Source organism: Rhinatrema bivittatum, chromosome 3 (genome assembly GCF_901001135.1).
Source record: "Rhinatrema bivittatum chromosome 3, aRhiBiv1.1, whole genome shotgun sequence".
In the NCBI taxonomy this organism is placed as follows: domain Eukaryota; kingdom Metazoa; phylum Chordata; class Amphibia; order Gymnophiona; family Rhinatrematidae; genus Rhinatrema; species Rhinatrema bivittatum.
The window spans coordinates 417,716,273-417,731,796 of record NC_042617.1 but is presented as its reverse complement, the minus strand read 5'-3'; the positions used below and the strand labels follow the sequence as shown (position 1 = coordinate 417,731,796).

At 43.2% G+C, this 15,524-nt stretch overlaps 2 protein-coding genes across 10 annotated transcripts in view; one reads left to right on the top strand and one right to left on the bottom strand.

The window, feature by feature from the left end:
- Nucleotides 1-15,524, top strand: part of MCPH1 (microcephalin 1) — a 714,835-nt gene that overhangs the window by 441,340 nt on the left and 257,971 nt on the right. Inside the window, exons 13-14 of one of the 9 annotated variants that reach the window (XR_003855671.1) lie at nucleotides 6,103-6,308; nucleotides 6,542-6,711. The exons of 7 other annotated variants lie outside the window; for them this stretch is intronic. The gene's annotated coding sequence lies outside the window, so the exon portion shown is untranslated. Of the gene's footprint in view, nucleotides 1-6,102; nucleotides 6,309-6,541; nucleotides 6,712-15,524 lie in introns of those variants that run through there. One more of the 9 variants, XR_003855670.1, reaches the window with a different exon arrangement.
- The window catches only part of ANGPT2 (angiopoietin 2), a 201,989-nt gene that overhangs the window by 89,539 nt on the left and 96,926 nt on the right, over nucleotides 1-15,524 (bottom strand).

Sequence of the window (15,524 nt, the reverse complement as noted above, 5' to 3'; positions counted from 1 at the left end):
CAACATTGTTGGAGACCTAGAATGGATATGGTAACATACTCAAACAAAAGAGCAACATCTCCTTCCTTTTGAGTTAAGTGGACAAAGTCACACAGCTAAGTATAGTGGGATTTAAGAATAACATATATTTTAAAAGTGATTGCTAGAAATAAAAAGGTAAACATTTTTCGATTACCATGATTGATGTTTAGCGACATACATTTTTTAGATGATTTAGCCTTTTGAGAATAAATATTTTGTGAAGAAATTTTGAAGGAATTTCGGTATATGATTTGAACTTAAGGAGGTTTACATACTGATACTGTTTGAAGCCCATTGCGGGCAAGAGACAATGGATTAAAATGTATACACCTAATATTCTGATACCATTTTCCTCCTATTGGTAAAACATTTTTTGAATTAAAATAAGATTTTGAGGTTTTTTTGTTTGACTATTTTGTCCTTGCACCTCATATATTTTTTTGGTTTTTGGATTATTTTATAGTAACATACTAACATAGTACTGACAGCAGAAAAAGATAAAATGGTCCATCTAGTCTGCCCAGCAAGTTTCTTATGGAAATAACTGCCGCTTCATGCAGGTTACCCCCAAAACTGATGTTAAGGGTAGTAATATTATAATCAAAACCAAACACTGTCAAACCCATATAAAAATTACTATCAACATTTTTACAAGGTGAGCAACCTTCTTCATAATTCAGATAATGCTGCTTGAATGTGCTATGCTTTAGGACTTGGCCGTAGAAGCAGTCCTGCAATTTTTCCCTAATGTCTGCATATCTGTACCCAAAAGCCAGGGCCCTGATTCCCCGCCCCCCCCCCCCCCCCACCCCCGCCATCAAAACGGAGAGTGATGTTGCAATTGCGTCAAACTCATGAAAGCTATTTGGTTAAGGGTAGTAATCCCTATGCCTTCTGATGGGATAGCAGTTTTCAATAATATATTGTTATAAATTAAAAATCTACTTGCACAGCATGTTGAAATGCTAATATAATATAACAATAAGTAGTCAACCCTTATTAGTATTGTGAATGCACAGTTGTTTTCATTCTGTATTTCTTAATTCTAGATTTGCTACCTTCAGTTTGTGTCATTCAGATTGTGCTGCATTTTTTTAAAAGAAAGTAATGTAGGAGGAGACAGATTATGACTGTATAAGATTTTACAAAAACTGGGTAATTCAAAACTTTGACTAGATGACCAGTGAATTAGATCAGGGTTAGGCACTTGTTGTGGTGTACTTGGATTTCAGCAAATATTTTGCTATTTTCCTACATAGGAGCCTAGAGGTGGGCCCCCAAAGTGGTGGATTGGTTTAGAATTTGTTTAGATAGACAGCAAAGGGTGGTGGTAAACTGAATTCACTCTGTGGAAAAAACTGATGCCTCAGGAATCTGTCATGAGGTCAGTTCTGTTAAATAACTTTGTGAGTGATAATGTGGAGGGTTTAAAAAGAAAAGATTGCTTTTTTTTTCAAATGACACTATGATCTGTAAGAGAATGGACACTCCTGAAGGAATAAACAGAAAAAGATGTGATCCAACAGAGTTCATGGAGTGGTTGAGTGCTTGGCAATTAAGATTCAGTGCAAAAGAGTCCAGAATCATGCCTTGGGGGGGCAGAAATCTGTGGGAGCAATACGTGTTGAATACTGATGTGCACTAATCAGAAAAGAGACGTTGCAGATGATCATGTCTGAAGTCTTCGAGGCTGCAAACGTGTGTGATAAGGTGGATGCCAGAGGGATGCTAGGGTATAGAGGATAAGGCATAACCAGTAGAAAAAAAGGTTGTGACAATGCCTCTGCACAGGTTGTTAAGACTTCATCTAGAATATTGCACCCAATTTTATTTTAGAAGGCTGTGTTTTGGAAAGGATACAGAAAGGCTATCAAAAGTAGGCCTCTCCATAAGTTGTATGGGATAAGAGGTAAGAACTTAAATATGTATGCTCTAGAGGAGATATGGGGGATACAGACAGATTTAAATAGCTCACATTCTCAAAGAAAAGAATGCTATAGAACAAGAAGTCATGGTATGTGTCTCCAAGGGTGAAGGGGAATGGTGGATGCATGGAATAATCTGTTGGAGATGGTACAGACAAATCAGTAATGAACTTCAAGAAAGCATGGGACAAGCAAGAGGAGCCCTAGTTGCAAAGAGATCAACTGGAGTCTATAACTTTCACTAGGAATGAAACGGGGTAGACCAGATAGTCCTTATGGCAGTGTTGCCCAGCCTTTTCCAGCCCAAGGCACACCAATCTCTAAGGGGCAGGTAATGTGGACATGGAGAGAACCCACATGGCCAGAAGGGCTAGGAAAAGCACTGAAAGCCCACCAGTCTCTCTTTCAAATTTTACAAATTTTAAAACAAAGGGGGGGGGAGAGAGTGCAGAGGCACACAAACTCATTACAATGGGCCATTTCCTCTAAATGCAAAGTGGAGAAGGAAGAAGTTGGTGTGATGCAGTCAGCAGGCTCAGTTAGTGATCCTGGCTGCCACATGTGGTTGTTAGTGCTCCTCCACTGGTGGTGTTCCCAGCATTCAGAATAAGTAATGTCCAGTGCTCAGTGCATTCTCTTCCTGTCTTGCTCAGCTTGGTGATAAGACAGAAGGTAGAAGGAATTAAGTTAGGAAGCTCAGGAGGGGTAAGATGAGGAGTTGTGTGCATTATAAAGGGTAATTTTAAAAAGTTATACATATAAATGTAACATACAGTACTATCAATAATTTAAAAAAGCCACTTACATAAAGTGCACTTACACATGAATATCCTATGGACAATTCAATGATTCATAGCAATTTTCAAAAGCTCACTTACATGAGTAAAGTGCATTTTCACACGTAAAATCCAATTTTAAGTGTGTAAATGCTTCTTAAAATTACCCTCTGTGTCTGCCTCACCAAGTGGGCCTGGCTATCCATGTCCTGCATGCTGTTCATTGATTAGCACACTCCAGGGTTCATTCTGTAGCTAAGAAGAAGCCCCATGCATGATTACACATGTTCCTAAAAAGACTCTCCTACTTGTTTAAGAGTTACCACTAGTGACTCTTGCTGTTGTGAGGTGCCAGCAACAGAGCCCGGTCTGGATCTGAGCATCAGGCAGTGGTCACTTTTCCATGATACACCTGATCAGGTCTGAAGGCACACTGGTTGGGAAGTAGTGCCTTATGATCCTCATCTCTCATCATATTCTCTGTTCTTATGTTTAAATTGTGCTAGAGATTAAAGAATATAATTAAAAAGCATCCTTTCATATCATTTGAAAATGTTTCTTTCTTTATACTTTGCAAATAAAAAATTATTCAAGAAAAATGTATGGAAATAAAAAATCAACAAACAAAACAAATATAAGGTGATACTTTTTTATTGGACTAAATACATTTCTTGAGTAACTTTTGGGAGTTACCATGCTTTTCCTTGGTTCCAACAGAATCCTAAGGAAAGGAGTGTTAATTCTTGAAAGCTAGTCAATAAAATGTCACTTCCATGCATTTAAGTGAACTAATATGGCAACCACACTACTTTATCCAAAGAAAATGTAAAACACACATTAATGCATATGTCCCCTGAATTTATTCAAATCCTTCTCCAGGTGTGCATTTGTGTTTTTGTCTAAACTCCTGACATCAGTGCCTGATTTAGAAAATTACATCACTAATGAGGAAACAGTGTTTGGTATGCAGAATTTTGTACTGTTGTGGACCTTCTCACGTGCTCACTAGACAATATTGAATCAGTTTTTGCATTGTATTAAGGCACTTTTCAAGCTTTCCTAATCTGTGTGAAGTTGACTGTCCTTGGCAGGAAGAATTGGTTACTCACATCCTTCATGTTAAGCGGTCATTCAGGATGTGATTTCACACTTGAGTGTAATTGAGAATTGTTGCCAAAGAATAAGTGTCCTTGGGAGAGCAATATTTGGTTTAATCTCCTTATATTGTCAATTAAACCCTTAACCCAGTCACTACTTTTTTTTAAAAGTAGAGGGAAAACTAGTCACAAGCATGTGGGGACCTTTGATTTTAGGGATTTTCACTAAATTACTACTTAAATGAAAAATGTCCTTTGTGATATCAAGGTGTCCCAATAGCAAATATCCTTTTCTTCCCAAAAGTACATTTTTGATGGTTTTTAGGATTTCTCGGGCTGGGATTTAGTTTTTTTCTTTGCCCCTGATAAGTGTAGGGGTGGGGAATATATTATATCTGAATTTAATTTCTGTGTAATTTATAAACTGTTTATGAATTATTATATGCAATATACATTAATTTATGTAATTGATCTTTTGTTTTCATTATTGTTAGCTGGCCTGGGTCCTTTTCTGAAAAAGCGTGGGATATAAATGCAAATACATAATACTTATGAAAAGGAACAACTTAAATACATTTATAAAAGTTTTCAAAACTTAACACCTCAAAATTCCTGGATTCTTATTTAAGGATAACCTCAGAAGTAGACTTCCTTTAAAACACATTGAAAATTGTTCAGTTCAGTTTTTACTCTAGAAATGAATATATTAGGGATGTGACAAGCATCATTTGGATGTATACAGCTCTTTTCCAGCATGCTTTAAGACTTACTTAAATACTTCATAAATATACAAGCAGCCACTTCTTTGGATAACCTGGCAGCACATTTCTAGTACCTGGACTACACAACAGATTCAAAAGGGGGAAATATATTTCTACAGTCCTACCCAATTATGTTTATGTGCCGTGGTTGAGTAGGCTTTGAATTCACATATCAGGATTTTTTCTGATTTCTGGTTTAATGTTCTAACCACTAACCTAGATTTGGATTCACAAGTTTATGATAGAGAAGATGGAATTTTCAAAGTATCGTGGTTTTTTAGCACATTATTCTTTCCATTTGCTATTTTTCTATTTGATATGGGCTGCATGTTCGGTGTACTATAAAATAAAATACACACATGTAATTCTAATGCATATTCCGTATTTGGGGATTACTAAAAGTTGTTAAAGCAGAGCCTCCTGCTTTAAGTCACTTAGAAAACAAGTTTAGTGATGGAGTTGTTCTTCTGACCACTAAATGCTTTAAAATGACAGCAGTTTAAGAAGCATGTACCATAGTTTATACAAAAGTGATTACTGTGAACTTTGAGTAATTCTGATTTTAATTTCAGTATTTTTCGTTAAGCAACATGTGCTGTCAGGCAAATTTACAGAGCAGGCAGACAGTGTCTCATAGATGATTAGATGAAGGGGAAAGGGAGGAAATTAGTACTGCAGAACAAGCCAGAAAAGCATAAAAATCCAGTGTGATAGAGAATGAATTGATTGAGCAAGAGGTTTTAGGTCTTTTGTTAGATAATTACATTAGGAATATAAATTACAGTTCAAACTTGAAACCCTAACCATGTATACACTCGCCAAGTAGGCATGATTGAGCAGTTTCCTGTAATGTGGCGTTAAATATAACATTTTACTGCCCAACCGCATACCAACTAGTTGAAATGGTATTTGGCTGCAGCTGAGTAATAAATAAAATGTAAATATAAGATGTTGGGCGGAACCTAAAGAGGCCAAATTTCAGACTCTTTATAATGCTTGCTGGCCTGCAGGATGTTTTTTAAAAAGGAAACTCCCTTTCCTGGTGGGGATGACAGGTACAGAAGTGCTGCAGAGTTGGCAGGTACAAATTCTTCACCAGGAAATATGTGGGGGAGAGTTAAAAGTGAACTCCCTGTGTGTACTATGATGGGTTGGCCAGTACAACCCATTTTCTCCTTGGAGAAAAGTATGCACACAGAAATTTCCCCATACTGAGGGAGGTTTCAAAAGGGTTTTCTCCATAGCAAAGCACCTATTTACCCGCGGATGATCCCTTTTAAAAATTATCTCCAAAAGATTTGTTGTATCATGCAGTGTCATCCTAGTAGAAACTGAAGAATGCAGAAGATAATTTGATCTGGATTATTTTATGTCAGCATTAGGATTTGTATCCCACCTTTTTAAACTATTGTTCACCCAAAATGAGTTACCAAATATCTTATCAAAATGTCATTACTTTCTAATTGTACTTATGTTAATTTTAAAGAACGTAACTATTAACTATTTGTTCTAAAAACAATAGGTTGAAAGTTGTTAGTCTAGTCTAGAAGAGAACAGAAACCTAAGGAGCCTTGTATTTCGTAAATACAATGACATCAAACTGACCGGAAAGCCTGGCATTGAACTAAGAAGAAAATCATCATTATAATATTCTGCTACACTGCAGACATGATGAGGAGCTGAGATTATATGAGGCAGATTTGAAGTTTAGAAAAACATGTTTTGCAGGTAAGACTGTTGCAATGTTCATAGATATCATCTACAGTGTTAGACATTTTGGCAGTCCACACTAATAAGCCTACTAATCCTGGAAAATGATTGCTGTTGATATGCTGCCAGTTATATTTACAGCAGTAGCATAGTAACTCACACCATTGTTAGGCTGTTCAATTGACGTGCCCCAGAGTGAGCTAATCAACCACTTGCAGCAGCTGCAGTACATTTTTTCCTTTTTGTTTCAGCTGCATGGGGCTCATCGTCAATTTATCAAATTGGATATCGGCCGGTGCATCAAATATTCAACTTGGAATGTGCTATTTAAAAATGATTCCACTGACTTCAAATAGATTTCAGCAGAAATTCAGCCATTTGACAGCTTAGAGCCAAATGTTGGTATAGTTTGTATCCCATTTTGATTAGCTAAGGGTACATTATTTACTGTTATATTTAGGAACTAACCACTTGTGATGAAACTCTACCAATTTAAAGAGCACAATTGCCCCGCACCTGCATATTAAGTCCCATCCCTCTCCTCCCTCTCTCTCCAGCTCTGTCCCTCTCCCTCTCTATGGAAATTGAGCTCCGCCCCTCTCTCACTGTATTTTCCAATCCACTATTACCACATCTAAAAATTGAGCTCTGTTCCTTCTACTGGCTGTACTCTCCAGCTCTACCCCTTTCTCTCTCTCCCACTCTCTCTAAATTATCCAGTCCACTCTCTACCACCATACAGAACACCTGAGGTCATCCTGCACTCTTTACTCCATATATCTTAATTATGCACTTCCTATATGTCACAGTATTTCCTTGTCCTTGGATGGGCTTTTACTACTAGTATTTTGATAATCCTGCAGTGCGACTCTTGTTTTCATCCAAATGCCAGTAATTTTATATACAATGAACTATGTTAAGTTATAAATAGTTGATCATTTTCTCTTGCTGTAGTAATAAAGAAAAGCATCCTCTGAAATGAATGCACTTGTGAAATTATAGTATTTAGTAGAGGATAACCTAGGAGACCAATATATAACTGAAAAACTGAGGAAAATGACTGAACATGGAAGTCATTTCTTGAAGTATCCATGACCAAATGCTGTTGTTATTACACGTGAAATATAAAAAAAAATGCATTTCAAATTTAAGTTGTAATTTAATCTACTTATGTTCTTCATGGGGAAATCGATGTGCTATGGACACAGTTGCTAAGAAGAGATGGGTAAATGGATAACTAGAACAAGTAGACTGTGAATTGGGTCTAAGGATTTGCTAATTGAGCATAAATGGGGTTAGACTGAAGATTCATGCTGTTGGTGGTGATATCGTCAAATGGGTTAGTTTTGCGCATACCACGAGAAGTGTGAACCTGACACATAAGCCAGGATATGTTGAGTACAATCTCAGTTTCTCACATTTACTGCTATTGCTAGTCTTAAAACTTGCATTGTGCCAAAGAGAGCTAGCTTCCTGGATTTCATAGGATGTAATATGTAAAAGGCAACCCATCAAGATGCACGCAGAAAATAAGAACATAAGTGCCATGCTGGGTCAGACCAATGTCCATAGAGCCGTCTCCTGTCTCTGTCAGTGGACAGACCAGGTTACAAGTCCTGACATATCCCAAATAGCTGATCTGTTTCACTCCCATGGTTAAGCAATGGTTTTCCCAACTCTACCTTGCTACAACTGTTTATGGACTTTTCCTTCAGGAACTTATTCAACTTTCTTTTGAGCCCGCCCCCCCCCCCCCCCCCCCCCCTTCTATATTAGTTGCCTTGACCACGTACTCTGGCAACAGATTCTATAACTTGATTGTGTGCTGAGTGAAAAAATACTTCCTATGATTTGTTTTAGATCTGCCATTTGTTAGATCTGTCATAAGAACATAAGAATTGCCATACTAGGTCAGACCAAGGGTCCATCAAGCCCAGCATCCTATATCCAACTGTGGCCAAGTCAAGTTAAAGTACCTGGCAAGTACCCAAACATTAAATAAATCTCAAGCTACTGTTGCTTATTAATTAAAAGCAGTTTATGGATTTCTCCTCTAGGAACTTATCCAAAACCTTTTTTAAACCCATCTATACTAACTGATGTAACCACATCCTCTGGCAATGAATTCCAGAGTAACTATGTGCTGAGTAAAAAAGAATTTTCTTCAATTTGTTTTAAATGAGCTACTTGCTAACTTCATGGAGTGCCCCCTAGTCCTTCTGATATCTGAGAGAGCAGCGCTAGCTTAAACAAGTCCGGGAACACCACGAAACAGACACCTGAAGAAAAACTGCAAGAATTCTTGTACAGATCACATCGTGCAGGGAAAAGAGACAGAACTAGCGCTGTTCTCAGCACTGCTTACTGTCAGGAGCGCTTTCCCGTCCCCTTTTTGAAATCAAAAGAGAGCTCTTTACAAATCGAGGCTGTCTCCGGAGCTATATTCAATTTGCTGCTAACAACGAAAATATAAAACTTCTGTGGTTCAGTGAAACTTCAGTGAAACCTTTTTTACACTACATTGAAAAATGCAAGGGACATCCACGATTTTTTTAAAACATGACACCCTGAAGAAGCTATATATATAAGTGAAACGGGGACCTCTATCAGGGTCCTCATTGCTTTGAATTTTTCTTGTATCCATGTGTAGGTTGGGTTATGAAAGTGATTTTTTAATGTGTGTCTGTTTTGTGGGTTATTGGTGTTTACTAGAATGTATGTGTTTGGAAGTTTTAATTCCTATTATGTTCTATATGGCATTGTTATATAACTGGGGTCCCATTACTGTAAAAGCTCTTGTGTGTGTTTCCTTCAAGCAGACAAGTCACAAGGGGATATCCAATACATTTCGACCTTATCTGAGCATCTTTCCTACTCATATTTCTTTATATTGCAGTCTTCTGTCAAGAGAGATTTTTAGTTTTGCTTAGTTTTCCTTTCAGGAAAGTTGCCTTAGTACATTTGTCCAAGCCAGATGTCATCCTGATGTCATCTGAGAAGCTCTTCACCACTCGAGTTATTCTGCTAAATGATCATCACAGGATATGTAACGTTTCAAATCATCTACAAATAGGTGCAATATCATCTGTGTCTCTAGGATTAAGGCTAAACAGCACAAATTGTTAATGAGACTACTCGTTGGATTAAGTGATAGGGAATTTCTTGAAATATTCCTCATTGGATCTTTTTTTTTGTTTATTTAAAATCATTTATATTCTCCAAGGACAAGCAGGATGGCAGTCCTCACACATGGGTGACATCTTGGAATTGTTGCGACCGTTGCTGCCTGATGTCTCCACTCCACCCCCCTTACCTCTTCGGCGACTCCCTCTTTGGTTGATGGAAGTTTGGTTGCCGCGGCGTCATCTTGCCGTTCTCCTCCGGCGTCCCCAGACCGGCTAGACGCTGCTTTCCGCTATGTTCTCCTGAGGGCTAAGGGCGCGCACGCTGCACGGCCCCGACTCAAGTACCAGCTCTGGCGCAAACCTCAGGGGCGTCCCCCTGAGATGACGTCATCCTCACTGGATATTTAAGGTCTCTCGTCTTGCTAGCTAATCGACAGGCCGATACAGTAAGGACACGTAAGAGAGTGCGGCAGTGCCGGGCGCATCCTTGTTTGCCGCGCGCACAATTTGGTTCACATACCGCTCAATACAGTATTCAAATTAGATGCAAATCCAAGTGGCGTCCAAAGCGCGTCAATGAAGTGGTAGGCGTGCGCGATCCATCTTACTGTATACAGCGCCTATACAGTATCCAGGGTGCGCTGGTACCTGGTATTTGAAATGTCATTCCACCAGGTAAGTTCTTTTCTACAGACCCCGCTGCCTTGAGCACCTGGCTGGACGTCCAAGCCGCGACCTTGGACATCTGGCTTGGACGTCCAGCTGAGCGCTCAGGGCAGCGGGAAGGTCCATGAACGGACGCCGCAACTCTCGTAGAATAACCTCGTTCCTCCATGTATTGCTGATGTCCTTTACCAAACTGCCACTTCCTCTGAAATCTCTCCAGACAGTGAATCTACAGCTCTGCACAGGAGGCGAATGCAGACCCCTGGCTTTCCTTTCCCATTAGCTCTTATTTGTTAACTCTTCCTCGTGTGTGTGTGAGTGAGAGAGAGTGAGACTCTACTTACGAGCATGGGCTCTGCCTTCAGTCTCTCGCAGGTCAGGAGCCATCTCCAGGCGGGGAGGACGGGAGAAGGAGATTCCAGATCCCAAAGGTTAGCGTGACCCGAGTGCCTCCTAGGCAGTGATTCCCTCCTCATCGGATGCCCTCCTTTTGGAAGCCCCAAGACCTCCGTGGCCCACGACCACCCCCGCTGCCACACATGGCCATGGAATTGCCACCCTGCCGGCTCCTCGGATATCGCGACCTCCCGCTGCCTTGAGTGCCCGGCTGGACGCCCAAGCCGCAACCTCGGACATCCAGCTTCGGCGTCCAGCCGGGCACTCAAGGCAGCGGGAGGTCCATGAACAGACGCCACGACCTCCCGCTGCCTTGAGCGCCCGGCTGGACGCCCAAGCCACGACCTCAGACGTCCGACTTGGGCGTCCAGCCCGGCGCTCAAGGCAGTGGGAAGGTCCATGAACAGACGCCACGACCTCCCGCTGCCTTGAGCGCCCGACTGGACACCCAAGCTGTGACCTCAAACGTCCGACTTGAGCGTCCAGCTTGGGCGTCCAGCCCGGCGCTCAAGGCAGTGGGAAGGTCCATGAACGGACGCCGCGACCTCCCTGCTAAACTGCTCTGCCACGCTTGGGGAGGAGAAGAAGGGAAGGCTTTCGGGGTCTCCAGCTCCCTTCTTTCCGGAACTTTCCGGAAAACTGGCGCAGCGGGGGGTTGTCGCCTGCCTCTTTAGGGCGTCCCCGCGGTGGCAGGGCAAGCGGGCCCAGATCGGGCCTTCCCAGCTGCCCGGCACTAGAGTGAAAGGAACATGTTTTAAATGACTTTTGTGCAGAGAAGGTTGAAGGAGGGAGATCCAGAGTGGGCGAAGATACAGCTCAAGGCAGCGGGAAGCTGACTGAACACCACACTAACGCCAGGGTCAGGGTAGGCGGTAAATTTGCAGGTTAAAGACGCAGCAAAATAGCCGGTTAAAAAGGCAATAATCTGGGCGAACGTTACTGTATCAGAGGGAATAGCTAAATCCATCATTAACATATCATATACATGCGGTGGGCGGAGAAGGATATGCGTCCATTTCAGTTAGCGGTAAGGACGCGTAAAACCGGATATTGAATCACGGGTTCGCCTTACGCATCCAAATTGTGCGTCCAAAGCGAGTTAGAAACAGGGTAACCGAGGCCGCGCTTTACTGTATCGGCCTGGTTGTTAGCAAAGGTTAAGGTTACGTTTACCTAGCTTCCTCCAGGTATCGCTGAGGATGGGATTTGCTCTCCGCATACCTTGCTAATCTGCCTCCTTGGACTTTACCAGGGGTGCCCGCTCCTCGGGGGCCTCGCTCTCTCTCTTGCTTTTCAGGTTGCAGTCTGGAACCGGTACTCGCTCCTCGAGGACCCACGTTTCCGGACCTGCTACCGAATACTACTTCTGCCAGGAAGTCACCACTGCCTATAACACCAGTGAGTTACCATCTCTCTCTCAGAGCTTTCCCTGGAACCAGGTACTCGCTCCTTGAGGACCTACTTCATTCCAGCATCTGGGCTACTTCAAGAGACTATTGTGTGAGTGTTACCATCAAGTTTCTGTTCCTGAACTCTGCATACTCTACCTACTCACTATCTCAGTTTCTCTACAGCTCAGCCATCCTGGGATCGCTGTTCCAGTGCCTGAGGGACTACAGCCCAGCCGGGCTCTTCCAGCTCATTACTGCCACCTCTGGTGGTTCACTATACAGTGAACCACCAGAGATCTAGTGTGTGTCTGTCTCCCAACTCTGAGCCTGACCGGTGGCCCCTCTCAGGATCTTCCCCCGAGGGCATGGTCATCTGCCACCGGCCCAAGGATCCACCCACAATTATCACAAATAATAACAGGAATGGCGTCCTGCCTGGAACTTTAATCACAAAGATTCTTAAACTTTCAAACATGCCCTACTAAGCATGTGCAGCTGCAGTTATTACCCTGCCCCCTAGGCAGAATCCCTCAGTTTTTTGTTTTTTTTTTAACTGCAGAGCCATTCAGTTGCTGGAGTCGTATTGTCATGGTATTCGGTTTTGCTCTCTCCTCACAGTTTTTGTAATATGATTTTTTTCTAGAGCTGCAGCTGTTTTTCTTTTCCTTTATCTTTTAGTAGTTTTATTTTCTGTTTGCTTTTTCGTCTTCTTTCCACTCTCTGCCAGCTGCATGGCAGGCCTTAGTCGCTGTGCAGCCTCGCAGAGTCTTTTATTAATAAATACTGAACCTACAGTTTAGTTTGTGTCCTCTCCTTGCCTTGTCTGCTTTTGTACCTTGGTCGAATGCTGGCAGATCTGACAGAATGTGGTCTGTGAGTGATCCATACAGGATGCTGAGCCTGGGTACTCACCCAAGTTCTACCTGGGCAGGAGTTCCATGTCATTTTACTAATTGACTGGCAACAATGGAGGTTCGGACAGTGAAGAGATCGAGGACCACACAGTTCCTGTGAGTGGAGAGAGCTTATCCTACTCACATTCTAAGGAGCTAGTCTCCAAAGGCAGGAGCCCTGCATGATATAATTTCCCCTCCTGCTTGTCTGTGATGGCGGTACAGTCTCCTTGTGAGAGAGGGTGAGCTGGAGCAACTGCAAGCAGCTGCCATGTCCAGTAACAGTTGCCGTGCACACCCATGCCAGTTAACTGACGCATCGATGTCAGGACAGATCAGGGACCAGGACTGCCAGTGAGCATATGGTTACTCTTGATGCCATCAAGGTTGCTGGGGCGCTTTGATCCCATCAAGGTGGGATACCACCCTCGAGGACATAAGGGCCGTGACCGTGTGTGCCATCAAGCGCTGTGCATGCTGTCGAGTACGCTGGCTGGGCTTCTGTGCCATAGGCGTCAACGGGTGCCATAGACACAATGAATGTCATGGGCGCTCGATGCACCAGAGGAACGGCATCAACCCCAGCATCATCGAGCAACATGGACCTCTGTGCAGAGGAGTAGCGGCACCGACCTCTAGTGTCACGGTCCGGACTGCATCTGGGACAGGTTTGCTATCAATCCCACCCCAAGTTATTTTCATGTTCTCAATTTTTGTTCAATTGTAAAGTATTTTCGCTGTGGTTACGTTATATGTAAACCGATATGATGTCTCCAGCAAATGTCGGTATAGAAAAACTGTAAATAAATAAATAAAGCACCATGGTCACTCTAGATGCCATCGGAGCCGTCATTGATGCCCTAAATACTATCGAGGGGCGGGCCTGCTCTCGAGGCCATTGAGCGGTGGAGCAGCCTTCATGGCCATTCATTGCTGCTCTCGGCGATATTGAGCACTATCGACGAGGCACAGGGATCGCCATTGAGTGCCTTGATTGCCCTCAAGGCCATCAACCACGGGGGGGGGGGGGGGCTCCTGAGAGTCCTCAAGTGCCACTGAAGCCCTCAGGCAACAGGGGCTTCAGACCTTGGACGACCTTGGCGCTGTTGAGTGCCATGGTCACCTTTCACCCGTGGTATCTGCACAGTGGTCCGATGCCCTTGAGGTCCCTTTGTGGTGTCTGGACGGAGCATTGAGGGCAACAAAAGAGGTTTAGACGCCAAGAAATGTCCAAATGCAACTTTTATTAAAATGGAGACCAATGATTTTTTTATGTGCCCGACTCAGGCCAGAGTTTCGCCCCACTCCGGGGCTGCCTCAGGGGCTGTGTGTGTCGATGTGCAATATTTAAAATCAACAATATTCTCAAATGAACCGGTTTAGTGGTCAGATCCGTTTTGCACTCACGTGGAGATCGAGAGAAACGGGTACATGCGCTGAAAGCATCTGACCACTAAACCGGTTCATTTGAGAATATTGTTGATTTTAAATATTGCATATCGACACACACAGCCCCTGAGGCAGCCCCGGAGTGGGGCGAAACTCTGGCCTGAGTCGGGCACATAGAAAAATCATTGGTCTCCATTTTAATAAAAGTTACATTTGGATATTTCTTGGCGTCTAAACCTCTTTTGTTGCCCAAATGGCTTTTTTAGATAGCCTACCCTCTTGCTTTTTTGGCCCGGAGCATTGAGGGAGCATCATGGTGTCCCATCACTGACCTACGGCCAATGCCGATGATCTTGGGGGCCCTGAGCCACTGGGATCGTGGGCATCAGAGGCCCTATCGGGCTTCAAGTACCATCAGTACTTATAAGCACTAGGATTGCTGTTGAAGCTATCATCAGCCATGGGTGTTGGAGCAGTACACCATTGAGCTCACAGGATCGATGCCCTTGTGGCTATAGGTGAACTAAGGGGAACATTCAATGGCACCAGCAGTAATCAGTTCCTTAGGGCACCAATGTGATGTGTCAGTGCCATGTTAGGGCCGCAGAGCCTCTGGCTTCAGGTGCCACTGGCGTACTTGATACCACCGGTTCATTGACGCCTTCAGGCAGCAGGGTCTCCATCAGTGCACTGACCCCCCAAAATTTTCAAATTTCAGTGTTAGTGAGTCATCCATGCCTTCAATTGTTGAGGGCCATAGATGCTGCCAGGCTATCGACAACCACAGGCACCTGGGGCACTGTTGATGGCACTGTATACTGTCACACTGCAAATCTGCAGTATGGAAATTGCCATTGAAGCTCTGGGCACGGCATCTTTTGGTGGCATTGATGCAGACACTTTATTGGTGATCATGAGAATGCTATAGCACCATGGGCATTGTCAACACAGTGTGTACCGGCGGATGTGTTCGGATGCCGCAGGATACTGCTGCAGAGCACCATGGGCACTGTCGATCACCATGGACTTTGCTGCTGCCAGTACATGATGGAAAGAGTGGTGAGCCATTCATAGAACGCCGCCCACTACCATGTCATAATCAGAGCCCCAGTGGTACTGCGGAGGCCATCGTCACGCTGTTCCTATTGACTCCATTAGGAGTTAGTGCAACAGTAAAGTGCAGCATGTGCAGTTGGTATGGCGAGGTTTGTCTAATCCCAGCATCTTAGGCACTGGCAGGCAGCATTCTCTCTGTCAGTTTGGTACACATCCATGCCAAATTTCTGCCATCGTCGCATCAAGGTATCAGCTTCCTCATCTGTTCTGTACCATAGGGTGCTAGGGAAACTGGTGAGAGGGCGCCATCCCTAACTC